Source organism: Amblyraja radiata, chromosome 3, assembly GCF_010909765.2.
Source record: "Amblyraja radiata isolate CabotCenter1 chromosome 3, sAmbRad1.1.pri, whole genome shotgun sequence".
NCBI classification, from domain to species: Eukaryota; Metazoa; Chordata; class Chondrichthyes; order Rajiformes; family Rajidae; genus Amblyraja; species Amblyraja radiata.
Window position 1 is genome coordinate 43,530,896 of NC_045958.1, and position 17,654 is coordinate 43,548,549.

Genomic DNA, 17,654 nt, shown 5'->3' on the forward strand with positions numbered 1-17,654 from the left:
ATGAAACCCATGTGGTCACAGGGAAAACATGTAAACTCCACACAGATAGGACGCGAGGGTAGGATCAAACTTGGGTCTCTGGTGCTGTGAGGCAGCAGCTCTACCAGCTGCAACACTTAGCCAAGTGAATGGTTATTTTAAAGCTGGTTCAGTATGAAAGTACATAAAGATAGAATGAAGATGAGGAGAATTTTTCAGCTAGGCATTGGGTTTGTAACTTCCAATTTCACAATGAAATTTTTGTTGGGTGTGTACCTTCTCCAGACTCAGGCCTGAATCTGTGTAAACAGGATGGTGACAGGGGCAGAGATCAGAGCTTTGAATCTATGCCCTTTTATCATTTTTGCACCTTTGTTAGATTAATCAAAAATTAAGCACAGAAGCTGTCATGAAAATTTTAATGAAAATATACAAATTAAGAAAAGACAATATGTGAATATTAATTTATTGTTGTGAGATACGTATATGTTGTTTGTTGTATTTGATCCTCCAAATATTTGAATTTTGAGAATAATTGCCAGATATTCAGTGTAGTTGGTTATGTTCCAGGTGCTTTGATTCCTAAACTTTAATTGGTGGCACAGTGGCACAGCTGGTAGAGCCGCTGCCTCTCAGTGTCAGAGACTCAGCTTTGGTCTTGTTCTCGGCTGCTGTTTGCGTGGAGTTTGCACGTTTTCCCTGTGACGACGTTGATTTGCTCCAGGGTCACCGATTTCCTTCTACATCCCAATGAAGGCAGTTTTGTAGGTTAATTGTCCTCTGTAAATTGCCTCCAGTGTGTAGGGAGCAGTTGAGAAAGTGGGATGAAATAGAACTGGTATAAACGGGGGATCGATGGTCAACTAAACTAAACTAAACCTCTTATGGTCACAGAGATCCACCCTGGGGGATGGGAGGAGAGGATGAATTTCATTATTTTGGAAAGTTTTTATTAGGTACCGTTTCCTTGCCAAGCAATGAAAAGTAAATTATCTACTGTGCAAAACTACTTCCCCACTGGGCAGCTTAGGCTAGCATTGCGCCCTTTGGACAAGTGGTTATGAAATGAAACATCTTTTCAACTTCTTCAAAGGGTTTCGGCCAGAAACGTTGCCTATTTCCTTCGCTCCATAGATGCTGCTGCACCCGCTGAGTTTCTCCAGCATTTTTGTGTACCATCTTTTCAACTTGACTTTTACTCTTTTGACAAGTAAAGGATTAAAGGGATCGCTGAACAGGTTTAACTTTGAACTATTCATTAATGCTGAATTAGATGGGCTTCATTACAAATCTCAGTGTTTACTCAGGTACATTTGCTGCAGAAGATGAATTTTGTCAGTACCCAATTAAACCACTAGATGGTCATCTATGTAAAACCAAAGCTGACTTGATTTGACGCAGAGGAACAGTTGAGTGTTCCAATTGTCTGTCACCTTGAACTCAATGTTAATCATGAGATACAAGGCAGATTTTGACAGAATACACAACCTCATTCCACCAAAATAAGGCACCGTTTCTATGCGAGAACTGGACTGCTAGTGGCCCAGATGGTGGCAGTCTTGACTACGAGTAAGAAGGTTATTAAAACCCACTTCAGAATGTTGAACGCGTATTCTAGCTTCATAAAGTTACTAATCTTTCAAGGAGATATTAAACTGAAGAAAAAATGGCACAGAATGCTGGGGTAACTTAGTGGGTCAGGCAGCATCTCTGGAGAACAGGGATAGGTGACGATTTGGGCTGGGAACCTTCTTCAGACTGATTGTGGTTGGGGGTGGGAGAAAAAGCTGGAAGAGAGGAGGGTCAGGCAGCATCTCTGGAGAACAGGGATAGGTGACGATTTGGGCTGGGAACCTTCTTCAGACTGATTGTGGTTGGGGGTGGGAGAAAAAGCTGGAAGAGAGGAGGGGCAGGCCAAAGCCTGGAGAGTGATAGGCAGATACAGGTGACAGGGGGTTTGATGGGCAGATAGTTGGACAAAGGCCAGTTGAAAGGACACGAGGTGTGAGATAAGGATAGAAGAAGTGCAAATTGTGAAGCCAGAGGTGAGAACATAGGTTACCTAAAGTTTGATAATTCAAACTTCATACCGTTAAACTGTAAACTACCCGTTAAACTAGCTGTTCCTCTAGTTTACATGTGGCCTCACGCTGGCAATGAATGAGCTCCTGGTGCTAGTGGAATCAAGGGATATGGGGAGAAGACAGGCACGGGTTACTAATTGTGGACGATCAGCCATAATCACAATGAATGGTGGTGCTGACTCGAAGTGCCGAATGGCCTCCTCCTGCACCTATTTTCTATGTTTCTATGTTTGTATATTTTTATGAGAAACAGGACAGAAAGGTCAATATTGCTGCAGTCAATAAATAAGGCAGAAAATGGAAAGGGTTGAAGGAATTTTTGCTGTTGCTTTGCAGTTTGTAAACGTACTGATTTTGCTTCCGCAATGTGTGGAGATCATGCTGTGTTTGAGTCTGATATTAACAAATGAACATTTCATCTTCTGACTTGCGTGCTTTGCATGCAACACACGGTATAATTATCACTTAACTGTATGAAAACATATTTCACATTGGACAAATGAAGACATTGTGCACTCAGAAAATGTGTATGGGTGTATGTTAATCGTGATTTGAGAACGGTGAAAATGGGAAAGGAGAAAATAATAGATCAGTTAACCTAACATCTGTTACTGGGAAATTACCAGAGTCTATAATTAAGAATAAATTGGCCCAGTTTCTGAGGAAATCTTCAGCTGATAGCTGTAACATGCTTTGCGACTCTGCCTGAGTTGACCAAAGCAGTGGACAAGTCTGCTGTTGCTACTTATATGGATGTACAGAAGGTATTTGTTGAGGTTGATCACAAAAGGCCATTAAATTTGAATTCATAGAAATAAATCATTTGACTAGGGTACCGTCCAAGGGATAACAATAGACAATAGACAATAGGTGCAGGAGTAGGCCATTCGGCCCTTCGAGCCAGCACCGCCATTCAATGTGATCATGGCTGATCATCCCCAATCAGTACCCCGTTTCTGCCTTCTCCCCATATCCCCTGACTCCGCTATCTTTAAGAGCTCTATCTAGCTCTCTCTTGAAAGTATCCAGAGAACGTCCTCCACCGCCCTCTGAGGCAGAAAATTCCACAGACACAACTCTCTATGTGAAAAAGCATTCTAAATGGCTTACCCCTTATTCTTAAACAGTGGTCCCTGGTTCTGGACTCCCCCAACATTGGGAACATGTTTCCTGCCTCTAGAATGTCCGATCCCTTAATAATCTTGTAGGTTTCAATAAGATTCCCTCTCATCCTTCTCTCAGCATAGGACAGTCCCGCCATCCCGGGAATTAACCTTGTAAACCTACGCTGCACTCCCTCAACGTCCTTCATTAAACTAGGGGACCAAAACAGCATACAATATTCCAAGGTTGGTCTCACTAGGGCCCTATACAACTGCAGAAGGACCTCTTTGCTCCTATACTCAACTCCTCTTGTTATGAAGGCCATCTAAATCATTGATGTATATTGTAAATAGCAGTGGACCCAGCACCGAGCCTTGCGGTACCCCACTAGTCACTGCCTGCCATTCTGAAAGGGACTCGTTAATCCCTACTCTTTGTTTCCTGTCTGCCAACCAATTTTCTATCCATGTCAGCACTCTACCCCCAATACCATGTGCCCTAATTTTGCCCACTAATCTCCTATGTGGGACCTTATCAAATGCTTTCTGAAAGTCCAGGTAGACTACATCCACTGGCTCTCCTTGTCCATCTGCCTGCAGTCCATCCTTTCACCCTTTTTAATTTTTATTTTTAGTCCTGTTAAAAAAATGTTTGTTGGAGGTCTTCTTTTATGTGGTGGGGGGGAGGGGAAGGGGGAACTTTATTTCCTAGTCCCTACCTGGTCAGAGAGGCAGCTTCCCTCTGAGCTGCTTCTTCGCCCCTTCCTCGCGGCCTACCTTTGGACTGAAGCGGCGTCTCCTGACGGGACCGGCCAGAACCCCAGCTTTGGCGGCGGCGCAGCACTGAAACACCGTCACGGAGCGGGCGATGCCTTACCGGGTTGCCATGGGGTAAGCTCCGGAGTGCTGTGACCGCCGACTCCAACATCGAGGAGTTGCGGTCTGCGGGCATTCAGCCTCGGGCGGCGCTGGATTTAAAACACCGCGGAGCTCTCGCTGAGATCGCCAGAGTCAGAGCTCCGACCAGCGCGGCCTGTGGACATCGGGAGCCGCGGTCTCTGGGGAGGGAGCGGCCGTTCCAGACACTCCAAGCCGCTGAGGAGTGTTTCTCCCGACGCCGGAGTTCCATCATCTGGCAAGAGGGCCTGAAAACATCGGACTGGCTGCGGAGGCCACAAATAGGCCCTAACCTGTTTGCCTTTTGTATGTCATAGCTCTGTGACTGACCTGTGCCAAAACTGTCTTGGCATCATAAAAACACACAATCCCTCATTAAGCCAGGTGCATTTCGTTGTCTCTGTACTGTACACTGCACAATGACAATAAAGTTTGAATATGAATCTGAATCTGAATCTGATAAGCAACAGGTTACTTGCAAAGGGAGCAACCTGCTCTCATTCTGCTCATAAAGAGACGACATCTGGCATGATATTGGTTTCTAACGAAGTCCAGACTGAGCTTTTTATTCTGGAGTCGGTTCTTTGCTGTAATATGATACTTTGCTGTTGGGAGAAAATACATTTATGAGATCCAGCAGTCTTTCACTGTTTGTGGCCTAGTTTTATTTTAGTTAGTATACATCAACTAGCTTTGTATGAAAAGTATCTAACCCTGTGGCAGTGAAATGTTATCTAACTGAAAACCAGAGAACTGATGCCAAGAAGTTCATTAGTTCTCCATGTTGAGCTTAATTCTGTAGTGATTGTGCGCTTTGGACCTTGGTGACAAGTGTGCGACATGTGGTCCGCAAGGAGATCTCCATCGAAGATGCTCTGTACTCATGAAGAATGTGCATGACATAGACGGAGTGCGAGAACACTCTGGGCTAGAAATGTCTTCACCACCTTTTAATAGCCTTAATATAAAATATTTGTGGAAGATGTGTGCAGGTCAAGGTCTTGAGTTGCCTCATTGCCACAGATGGCTGTGGAGGCCAAGTTATTGGGTATTTTTAAGGCGGAGATTGACCGATTCGTGATTAGTAAGGGTATCAAGGGCTATGGGGAGAAGGAAGGAGAATGGGGTTGAGGGGGAAAGATAGATCAGCCATGATTGAACAGCAGAGTAGACTCGATGGGCCGAATGGCCTACATCTGCTCTTACGACTTGCCAGCTTCACAAAAAGTATTGTCAGGATAATGCTGTGCTGAAGCTGATATAGATTTTGGTGGGATTTTCCAATGATGTGTTGCCAGTGTCACAGCTGCCAGCATTAAGGAACATACAACAAATCAGCTGTTACTGAATGAATGGATTCTCCAGTGACCGGGGGGGGGGGGGGGGTGGAGAGAGGAGAGAGAGAGTGGAGCTGGAAAGCCTGTTGAAGAATAGTAACCACAAGAAATATATTTTCTGTGCATGTGGTACTGGAGACCTCCAGGGTCCTCTAGTGGGAATGTAATAGGGAGGAACTGCAGATGCTAATTTATACCAAAGATAGACACAGTGCTGGAGTAACTCAACGAGTCAGGCAGCATCTCTGGAGAAAAAGGATAGATGACGTTTTGGGGTCAGGACTCTTCTACAGTTTACCATTTGGGTAAAACCCCCTCCCCCCAGTGCAGCACAGAGCAGCAAACTGTGAGAAATGACAAACAACCACAGCAGTGTGGTATGGTCCAGAGACCACAAAGATGATAGTCACTGTGACCTTAATCTCTCTAAACAAAGCAGCCATAGCATATGAAGCATATGTGTGAGGTTGTATTTGTAGTCAGAGGACTGCACAGGTCTCAGTGAAGGAAGTGGATGTAGCTTGAGCATTGTGCCTTTAAACTTCTCTGTCTCAAGCCAAACAAGACTCGTAAAAGCTGATGCTGCTGCACCCGCTGAGTTCCTCCAGCATTTATGTCTAAAAGCTGGTTGTCTTTGGATGATTGTTTCTCAGACCAACAAGGTTGAAAATTGTTTCTGTGTAAGATGAAGGTCATTGTTGTCCAGGTGATACAAATGGGGGGGGGGGGGGGGGGGGGGGGTCTGAAATGTCCAGATAGTTGAATGCTGGCAGTTAGGGGGGGAACCCCCCCCCCCCCCCCCCCAATATTCTGCACCTGTGAGAGGCTGAAGATGGACATTGATGGAAATCTGAAATAAAAAGCAGCCTGAAAATACCCATTCATTGAGGCAACATCTATGGAAAGAGAAAAAGTATTAATGTTACAGGTGTTTGTACTTGCATCAAAACTCCTGATGAGTATTCCATCATTTTATGAGTTTATTTTAGCTTTCCAGCACCTGTATATTATTTGATTTTTAAGAGTTTACTAAAAAATGACAGGACAAAAATTACTTTTCTGCTAACACTGAAGTAGAATTTAGGTAAGTGATTCTTCTGTCCATTCTTTGCCTGGGCTCTTACCCAATTCTGTAATCATCATCAGAATGTAACCACTATTAATTTGGAGGCACTCTGCGTCCTCTTTTGTTGTAAGATTATCATCAATTTTGCGGACAGATACAACATACCTATCTTTCTTAGAGTACACAGACATCTCACCATAATGCCATAATGCCATAGCTGAACAGTTTAGGTGGTATGAATATATCAAAAAGTTAAGCTGAAAAATTATTGGATGTCACAATGTTTGCATGCATTGAGCAAAGGGTTCTCCAATGATCAACCACAATGGATCCAAGGAAAAGCTATGAATCAGACCTGGATAAAAATGTCTCTTTAATTTTAGGCCAATTCTAGAATATGACAAAAATGCACAGCAGGATGCAATTGTTCCTCAGTTTGAAATCCGCACGTTAGCCGACTGGCCTTTGCTCTCTGCTTTTATCCGAATGTTTTGAATGTTTCACAGAACACGTGTATCTGGTGTACAGTTTTCAGATCACATAAACAGAATACAAAAATAGTACATTACTCCATCTAAGTGTAGAGTCACACTGAAGGTTTGGCGCATGTGCAGGGGGATGTTTGTCCGAGAACATATAAACACAGAGATACATGAGAAAATTGAACTAAAACAGATGAGCCTGGAACTTTCGGCAAGCAAAACACTTTCAATTTGGTAAGTGAAAGGCATAAGAATAGAGTTGCTATCACATTTTAGTATTCAGGGTGTCAGTGATTTGTGCATGTTTCAAGTCTGGCCTTGTTCAAGGCACTGTAATACAGCCTAGTTTGTAAACTATGAAACAAGACTATTTCTTGGCTTTTGTGTGCTTCGTTAGTCATTGATACCAAGATAATTCAATTATGTAATTAAAATAAGCTTATCAATTGCTAGTCTTAATCTTAGTTTAAATTGTATTTGAATTAACTGCTAATGCCAATCTAACATGGAGTTGAAGAAAAAATTGGGAAAATCTAAAATTGGTTACACCAGGTTTATATACTGTATGTTGATTGAAAAGCATGGAGAAGGCATTAAATTTGACTGGGATACCTTACAATCCTTTTTTGTTTAACTTTTTTGGTATATTAATTTCACCTAAACTGCTGGGCTAAGAGTTGATGTATGGTGAGATGTGTGAGTACATCTAGGGAAAATAAGTATGTTGTATTATAACATCTATCTGTCTGCATAATTGATGATAACCTTATAACAAATTACAGGTTACATAGTCGTTATGATGTTGCCTCCAGATTAAAATGATAGTTACATTACATTGTTCCAAAATGTTTTTTTAACCTAATTTTCTTCCACCACCTAGCCCCTAACTCTTAATCCATGCATTTAGTGAGGTGCAGTTATATAGGCAACATATCTGAGCAAATTACCATTCACTCCTGTATTAAAGAAAGAATCTGTATTGGTCGAGCACTTTTCTCAACACCAGGCAAGGCACAGTTACAGTATATCCATGAGGCAAATGATCAATCTCTGCCTTTGATGGTATCGATTCAGTGATGTACAGTAGCCACGGAGAAACCACTAGAGCAGTATTCTTATTATTCTACTGACATATTAGCCCAGATCACATGCTTAATTTTCTAAGGTGGAGTTTCAGCATGCAACTTTCTGGCAAGAGATAGGAATAAAGTATGCTGAATGAGTAGACCATTCAGTCACCCTTCATCCAGGGTGACCTCTTTCAGTGATCTTCACCTTGGGCCAACTCCATTGCTGGGAGCTGCACTGATCATGGCCTTGCTCAACTACAAATGGCCTTTGATTCTGTCAATCAGACATCCTGCTCAAATCTGTCAATGGGACATCCTGCTCAAATCTGAATGCCCAAATAAAAATTTCCATCTTGTGTTTGCTTCATGATGGCTTACAAACTGTGATCCTAACCAATTATTCCACAACAGATCGAATCTCAATTGCCTTGACAATCCTTTCAATGTTCATCACCACAGTGCTTCACCTCATCTCAAACCAGCTTCTTGCCAGAGTGGAGATAAGCTATATGACCAATGAATAATCTAGATTGCCTTAACTCCAGAACCAAAGTCACCCATACTTCAATAAATGAGCTGCTGTGCACTGACGATATTTGTGTGTAAGAGCCTTTGGAGGATATACGCCAAGTTACCGACAATGCTTAGTTATGCAGCACAGAAACAGGCCCTTCAGCTCAACACGTCCATGCCAACCAAAATGCCCCATCTAAGCTAGTCCCATTTGATTGCATTTGGCCCATATCACTCTAAACCTTTCCTGTCAATGTATCTATCCAAGTGTCACTTAAATGTTGTTATTGTACCCCTTTCGACAGCTTGTTCTCTTCACCCTTTACCCTCTGAGTGAAACGGTTGCCCCTTGAGTTTGTATTAAATCTTACCCCTCTCACATGTCCATCATCACTATGTCCTCTGATTCTTTCTTCCCTTACCATGGATAAAAGACACTGTGCATTCACAATATCTATTCTCCGCATGATTTTATACACCTCTGTAAGATTTTCATTGAGACATTTGAGAGAATGGACTGTACATCACAATATCTTTGTAAAAGTCCTCTATCAGCCTACCCTGTTTTTAAAGATCAATATATCAAACCCAACAGAAATTCATATCCTCAAAATCCTTCTGAGACTTAATGTAGAAACAAAGATGGAGAATAAAGAGAAGTTGAGGTCCTTTGCAGGACAGAGTCTTAAGAAGGTCTGGACTTGAAACGTTTCCTTTCCATGTTCTCCAGAGATTGTGCCTGACCTGCTGAGTTACTCCAGCACTTTGTTTGTTTCTGAAACTTGCTCTACTTATACAGGCATATTGTAATATTGGAGAGATGTCAATAAAACTGATTCTGCAAAACCTTCCAATTCAGAATCAGTGAACCAGGCCAACAACCCCAGTACTCAATCCCTCGGTACACTTAGCTGGCTCTGTCAGGCAGGCCAATCTGATTATCAAACTCCCAATACAGACACTCAAGACAAACTCCCAACACAGATACAGAGAAAAGGTACTGAACAGGTACTTTGGATCTGTCATCACTAAGGAGGACACAAACAATCTTCCTGATGTACTAGTGACCAGAGGATCTGGGGTGATGGAGGAACTGAAGGAAATCCACATTAGGCAGGAAATGATGGTGGGTAGACTGATGGGACTAACGTTTATCGTGGACGCATTGGTGATCATTTTCCAATGTTCTATAGATTCAGGATCAGTTCCGGTGGATTGGAGGGTAGCTAATGTTATCCCACTTTTAAAAAAATGCGGGAGAGAGAAAACAGGGAATTATAGACCAGTTAGCCTGACATCGGTGGTGGGGAAGATGCTGGAGTCAATTATAAAAGATGGATTAGCCGCACATTTGGATAGCAGTAACAGGATTGGTCCGAGTCAGCATGAATTTACGAAGGGGAAATCATGCTTGACTAATCTTCTGGAATTGTTTGAGGATGTAACTAGGAAAATGGACAAGGGAGAGCCAGTGATGTAGTGTACCTGGACTTTCAGAAAGCATTTGATAAGGTCCCACATATGAGAGTAGTGGGCAAAATTAGGGCACATGGTATTGGGGGTAGAATGAGCGGCTGGGCTTGTATACTCTGGAGTTTAGAAGTAGGAGAGGGGATCTTATTGAAACATATAAGATTATTAAAGTGCCTGTCCCACTGCGGCGATCTAATCTGCGAGTTTAGACGAGTTTGCCCTCGACTCAAACTCGCAGCATGGTCGACATGTGGTCCTGGGAGGTCCTATGAGGTCACTGGAACTCTCCTTCATGCTTGAGGGAAGTTCCCGCATACTCGCGGCCTCAGCTAGGTCGCGGAAAAGTTTTCAGCATGTTGAAAACATTTCCGCGAGTAAAATTTGGTCGGCATGGTTCATTGTAACTCGTAGTGCAGTGGAGTGGGGTCCCTATTTAGTTACGGGCAGTCGAGGGCAGCCTTAGGCAATCTCCTTTGCTGACCGGGCATTTTGATTGGCTCATTGGAGTTTTCAGGACCAAGGAAAACCGACCAGTAGGTTAAATGCCCGCTAAACTTTATTATACTTCTTAAAGGTGTCTCCCCCCCTTCTCCCCTCCACCCACCTCTCCCCCCCCCTCTCCCCAACCCCCTCCCTCTCCCCCCCTTCCCCCCCACCTCTTCCCCCCTCCCCCCCTCTCCCCCCGCCCTTCTCCCCCCCTTCTCTCTCCTTCTCTCCCCCCCCCCTCTCCGTGCTCTCTAAAGGACTTACCGTACAGTATGCAGCCATCTTTTACCTTCCTCTTCATCGTGGGTCTGAACTTCAGACAGCGCTCCCCCGCTTTCCCTGGCCCCCCCGTTTGCGATGCGTGTGTGCGTGTGTGTGTGTGGTTGGTCGATCCAGCTCGCGGTTTCATCGCTGACGGTCGATCCAGCTCGAGGTTTTCCAGGCGAGTGCCCTCGAGCTTGAAGGTGGAAGACACTCTTCTTAATTCACGGATTAGGTTGCCGCAGTGGGACAGCACCTTAAGGGTTTGGACACGCTAGAGGCAGGAAACATGTTCCCGATGTTGGGGGAATCCAGAACCAGGAGCCACAGTTTAAGAATAAGGGGTAAGCCATTTAGAACAGAGACGAGGAAACACTTTTTCTCACAGAGAGTTGTGAATCTGTGGAATTTTCTGCCTCAGAGGGCATTGGAGGCCGGTTCTCTGGAAACTTTCAAGAGAGAGCTTGATAGGGCTCTTAAAGATAGCAGAGTTAGGGGATATGGGGAGAAGGCAGGAACGGGGTACTGATTGTGAATGATCAGCCATGATCACGTTGAATGGCGGTGCTGGCTCGAAGGGCCGAATGGCCAACTCCTGCACCTATTGTCTATTGTCTATTGTCTAAAAGACTCAAGGATGTTCTCAAAATCTCATTGAGTAAGTGTAGCATCTCCACTGACTCCACTCCAGTGAGTGTTCAAAATTGAGAAACATTTTTAAGAATAGTAATGAGCAGGCAGAAGCCCAGCAGTTCTGAATTTCAAAGTTTGCAAGTGAAAAGTCCAAATGACTAATATTGGCTGCTGAACTTTTGCGAAAATGACCATTTGGCATGATTGCTGTCAGTCTTTGGCAGACATAGCCGAAGATAAAAGGTTTAGGAAATCTTGTACTTCATGTGACTTTCATAGGCTGTCTGCATCTATTGGAATATATTTAAAACTTTTTCCAGCCTTTTATACAATGTCGATTTATATATTTATTTCCATCTCACTTTTGTCCTCTTCCACACCTTCTCCTCCTAAAGATTGTTAACAATGCCATTGCTGTTTCATGCCCTTAAACTAAACTGAACAATTCCAGATCTAGAGTGTCCAACATAAATGGGTAATAGTACTGGATTCAACAGTAACTGGTTAAATGGATCCAAGGCAAAAATACTGTAGATTCAGGATATCTGAAATAAAAATACTCTGCAGGTCGAGCGACAGCTTTGGAAGGAGAAATAGATTTAATATTTTCGGTCAATAAACCTCTATCAAAACAATTAAAATGGTATTAAAAAAAACTATTTACAGACATGTGACGAATGTCGATCATTGCTGCAAAGACCTGGAACAATATTCTTCTCCAACTTTTAATCTTCTCTTGGCTTCGTGTGGTCCACTTCTGATGCGTCACTTCTCTTCCTGAACTTCTGCTTCCCTGGGGATAACTACGCACAGATATTTACTTTCAGGCAACAGTGAACATATATAGATTCTATTTTTTCTCACATTGCCATCAGTGAGAATCACATTGCCTTTTCCTTGCTTGTCCAAATCTGTCACAGTAAATGCTCACTCCCAGACCACAGTTGGCTGTGGAGGCCAAGTCATTGGGTATTTTTAAAACAGAGAATGACAAGTTCTAGATTAGTAAAGGTGTCAAACGTTGTGGGGAGAAGGCAGGAGAATGGGGTTGAGAAGGAAAGAGATCAGCCATGATTGAATGGCGGAGTAGACTCGATGGGTCAAATGGCCTAATTCTGCTCCTATGACTCATGAACTTATCTCTTGCTGTCATCACTTGTCATTACAGGTGGAAGTCTAGCCCTGAGGATAAACCAGGGTCAATGGCTAGCAACCAGGTCAGGCAGAAAATAGTCAAAATAGTTTGTGCATCTTCACATGAATAGGAAAGAGCAGTTTATTTTGAGGTAATGCCCCTTTGTTTTGTGAATATAAGGGACCATAGTTTGGGAAAAACTATGTTAAAGGCAAGTGAGGACAAGGATGAATCATTTAGCACGGGTGCTAGATTAAATTTGGACTTTAGGGGGCAAAGTAATATTAATTACTGAGTGACCTCCATGCATGCTGCAAATTTAAACATGTGTTTTTTTCATTTTGTCACTTGAGCCTTCTGTAGCCTGTAACATAGATTATCACCTTGGAAGAAATCCATATGATTTCTAATTAAACAAGAAGTCCCAAACTTTTTTTCAAAAACCTGTTTACGTTTCTCTGGTAATATTACATCCTGTTTTGAAAGCATTGATTTCTTGTTAACTCTATATATCTATCTCTTCAAATCATTGTGATTATCATGTCAAAATGGTGCCAGTGGCTGGTTTGATTGTGCAGGGGTGACACAGCTACGATGATCCCATCCTCAGCCCAGTTCACACAAGGTCTCGTTATTTGGCAGCTCAGACAGAGGACTCTGCCCAGTTTCCCATTTTCATCACCGAAGTTGACTGTAGTGTACCCTCTGCCAATCCAACTTAGTTCAGCCAATTCAGGGCAGATCCTATTAGGATCCTACATGGATTTTTCCTGCAAGCACATCAACTGCATGAACTCTGCACTGAGATGGTCAATGATGGAATTCTGAAGGGGAATATTTGGCTGAGGCACTGCTGTATTTGTCCATTCCAGGTTTGTGAGGTAAGCCTGCATGTGAACTGCCAGCTGAAGAGCTACAGTTTGACATTCACAGAAGGATGTTAACCTTTGGATAGAGTTACGGAAGGAAAGTTAACTGTGAAGTTATTTCCTGACCTGTATAATCCATTTTTTATTTGACAGAAGAAACAGGAAAGATTTTACTTTTTTTATCTTAACGCAAGTCAAAAGGCTCTCAGAAAATGATTCACTTTGAAGAGTTGTTACACAGCCAAAGGCAGCAGCAGTTTGGAATATAAAATATCTTATATTTATGCTGTGTGTTGAGGAAGAAGCATTTGAGCACTTGTATCGGATCCAGGGTAAGGCTTGCTTTTACAGAGGCCCGGGATCGTTGGAGCAAGTGGAGGAGGGTCAGGGCTGTGAGTATATAAATCGAGCGCGGGGCTTGCTTTTACAGAGGCCCGGGATCGTTGGAGCGAGTGGAGGAGGGTCAGGGCTGTGAGTACATAAATCGAGCGCGGGGCTTGCTTTTACAGAAGCCCGGGATCGTTGGAGCAAGTGGAGGAGGGTCAGGGCTGTGAGTATATAAATCGAGCGCGGGGCTTGCTTTTACAGAGGCCCGGGATCGTTGGAGCGAGTGGAGGAGGGTCAGGGCTTTTACAGAAATCTGTAACGTTCCACACTCCATAGGGAGGGTTCTGGTGGAAGCCGCTGATTGGTGGAAGCAGACTAGAGGAAGCAGCTAATTGGGTGCAACCTCAGGTTAGCATTTCTGCTTTCTGGTTAAAGGTACAGTGCTTTAGTAAAGGTACAGTGAGCTAAGGGTACAGTGCTTTTTGTTTATATAATAAAGGTGCAGTTTAAAGATCAAGAGGGAGCAGCTGTTGTGAGTCAGATACCTGCTGATTTCTCCCAGCAGTTTCTATTGTATTGTACTTGTATCGGATCCAGGGTAAGGCGGGAGAATGACAGTCAGAGCAGTGTACTGTTCGGGATGTCAGATGTGGGAGGTCATGGTGTCGGGTGGCCCTCCAGACGTCCACATCTGCACCAGGTGCAGCGAGATGGGGCTCCTAAGGGACCGTATTAGGATCCTGGAGCAGCAGCTCGATGACCTCTGTCTGGTCAGGGAGAGTGAGGAGGTCATAGAGGGGAGTTATAGGGAGGTGGTCACTCCAAAACCACGGGAGAGAGACATGTGGGTCACGCTAAGGATGGGCAAGGGGCAGAGGCAGGGACGAGTGAGTACTCCAATGTCGGTACACCTTGGAAATAAGTACTCCTGTTTGAGTACAGATGGGGGTGACAGCCTGCCCGGGGGTAGCGAGAGCGGACGGGCCTCCAGCACAGGGACCGGCCCTGTTGCTCCTGAAGGTAGGGACAAAAAGAAGAGGGCAATAGTAATTGGGGACTCTATTGTTAGGGGGTCGGATAGGCGATTCGGTGGACGCAGTCGGGAGACCATGATGGTGGTCTGCCTCCCTGGTGCCAAGGTCTCGGACGTGTCTCAACGCGTCCAAGATATCCTGAAATCAGAGGGAGAGGAGCCTGAGGTCGTGGTATATATAGGTACCAATGACATAGGTAAAAAAAGGGAAGAGGTCCTGAAGGGAGGATTTAGGGAGTTGGGAGGAGAGTTAAGGAAAAGGACCAAAAAGGTAACAATCTCAGGATTACTGCCTGTGCCACGCGACAGTGAGAGTAGGAATGGAGCGAGGTGGAGGATAAATGCGTGGCTGAAAGACTGGTGAAGAGGGCAGGGATTCAAGTTTCTGGATCATTGGGACTTCTTTTGGGGAAGGTGGGACCTGTACAGAAAGGATGGGTTGCACTTGAACCCGAGGGGGACCAATATCCTGGCGGGGAAATTTGCAAAGGCTACTGGGGAGACTTTAAACTAGAATGGTTGGGGCGAGGGACTCAAATAGAGAAAGCTAGTAGATAGAATGGGAGGCAGGAAGCAGAAAAGGGAAGCACTCGGGCACAAGAGGAGAAGGAAAAAAAAGGAAATAAACAGAGAATAAGAGGCGGGGGGTTTCTTAAATGTGCATATTTTAATGCTAGGAGCATTGTAAGAAAGGTGGATGAGCTTAGAGTCTGGATAGACACCTGGAAGTATGATGTTGTGGCGATCAGTGAAACATGGTTGCAGGAGGGCTGTGATTGGAAACTAAATATTCCAGGATTTCGTTGCTTCAGGTGTGATAGAATTGGAGGGGCAAGAGGTGGAGGTGTTGCATTACTAGTCAGGGAAGATATTACAGCAGTGCTTTGGCAGGATAGATTGGAGGGCTCATCTAGGGAGGCTATTTGGGTGGAACTGAGAAGTGGGAAAGGGGTAGCAACTCTTATAGGGGTGTATTATAGACCGCCAAATGGGGATCGAGAATTGGAAGAGCAAATATGTAAGGAGATAGCAGATATTAGTAGGAAGCACAAAGTAGTGATTGTGGGAGATTTCAACTTTCCACACATAGACTGGGAAACACATTCGGTAAATGGGCTGGATGGTTTGGAGTTTGTAAAATGTGTGCAGGATAGTTTTTTGCAGCAATACATAGAGGTACCTACTAGAGGAGGGGCAGTGTTGGACCTCCTGTTAGGAAATGAGACGGGACAGGTGGCGGAGGTATGCGTTGGCGAGCACTTCGGGTCCAGTGATCACAATACCATTAGTTTCAATATAATTATGGAGAGGGTCAGAACTGGACCTAGGGTTGAGATTTTTGATTGGAGAAAGGCTAACTTTAATGAGATGCGAAATGATTTAAAAGGAGTGAACTGGGACATTTTGTTTTATGGGAAGGATGTAGAAGAGAAATGGAGGACATTTAAAGGGGAAATTTTAAGAGTACAGAATCTTTATGTTCCTGTTCGGTTGAAAGGAAACAGTAAAAATTGGAAAGAGCCCTGGTTTTCAAGGGAAATTGGACATCTTGTTCGGAAAAAGAGGGAGATCTACAATAATTATAGGCAGCATGAAGTAAATGAGGTGCTTGAGGAGTATAAGGAATGTAAAAAGAATCTTAAGAAAGAAATTAGAAAAGCTAAAAGAAGACATGAGGTTGCTTTGGCAAGTAAGGTGAAAGTAAATCCAAAGGGTTTCTACAGCTATATTAATAGCAAAAGGATAACGAGGGAAAAATTGGTCCATTGGAGAGACAGAGTGGACAGCTATCTGCAGAGCCAAAAGAGATGGGGGAGATATTGAACAATTTATTTTCTTCGGTATTCACCAAGGAGAAGGATATTGAATTATGTGACGTAAGGGAAACTAGTAGAGTAGCTATGGATACTATGAGTTTCAAAGTAAAAGAAGTACTGACACTTTTGAAAAATATAAAAGTTGATAAGTCTCCAGGTCCTGACAGGATCTTCCCTAGGACATTGAGGGAAGTTAGTGTAGAAATAGCCGGGGCTATGACAGAAATATTTCAAATGTCATTAGAAACGGGAATAGTCCCCGAGGATTGGCGTACTGCGCATGTTGTTCCATTGTTTAAAAAGGGTTCTAAGAGTAAACCTAGCAATTATAGGCCTGTTAGTTTGACTTCAGTGGTGGGCAAATTAATGGAAAAGATACATAGAGATAATATATATAAGCATCTGGATAAACAGGGTCTGATTAGGAACAGTCAGCATGGATTTGTGCCTGGAAGGTCATGTTTGACTAATCTTCTTAAATTTTTTGAAGAGGTTACTAGGGAAATTGACGAGGGTAAAGCAGTGGATGTTGTCTATATGGACTTTAGTAAGGCCTTTGACAAGGTTCCTCATGGAAGGTTGGTTAAGAAGGTTCAACTGTTGGGTATAAATGCAGGAGTAGCAAGATGGATTCAACAGTGGCTGAATGGGAGAAGCCAGAGGGTAATGGTGGATGGTTGTTTGTCGGGTTGGAGGCAGGTGACTAGTGGGGTGCCTCAGGGATCGGTGTTGGGTCCTTTGTTGTTTGTCATGTACATCAATGATCTGGATGAAGGTGTGGTAAATTGGATTAGTAAGTATGCAGATGATACCAAGATAGGGGGTGTTGTGGATAATGAAGAGGATTTCCAAAGTCTACAGAGTGATTTAGGCCATTTGGAAGAATGGGCTGAAAGATGGCAGATGGAGTTTAATGCTGATAAATGTGAGGTGCTACACCTTGGCAGGACAAATCAAAATAAGACGTACATGGTAAATGGTAGGGAATTGAAGAATACAGTTGAACAGAGGGATCTGGGAATAACCGTGGATAGTTCCTTGAAGGTGGAATCTCATATAGATAGGGTGGTAAAGAAAGCTTTTGGTATG

General features: G+C 43.6%; 1 protein-coding gene across 1 annotated transcript in view; it reads left to right on the forward strand.

The window, feature by feature from the left end:
- Positions 1-7,048: 7,048 nt before the first annotated feature.
- The window catches only part of lrrc2 (leucine rich repeat containing 2), a 55,302-nt gene continuing 44,696 nt past the window's right edge, over positions 7,049-17,654 (forward strand). Inside the window, exon 1 of the mRNA XM_033017715.1 lies at positions 7,049-7,182. The gene's annotated coding sequence lies outside the window, so the exon portion shown is untranslated. The remainder of the gene's footprint in view (positions 7,183-17,654) is intronic.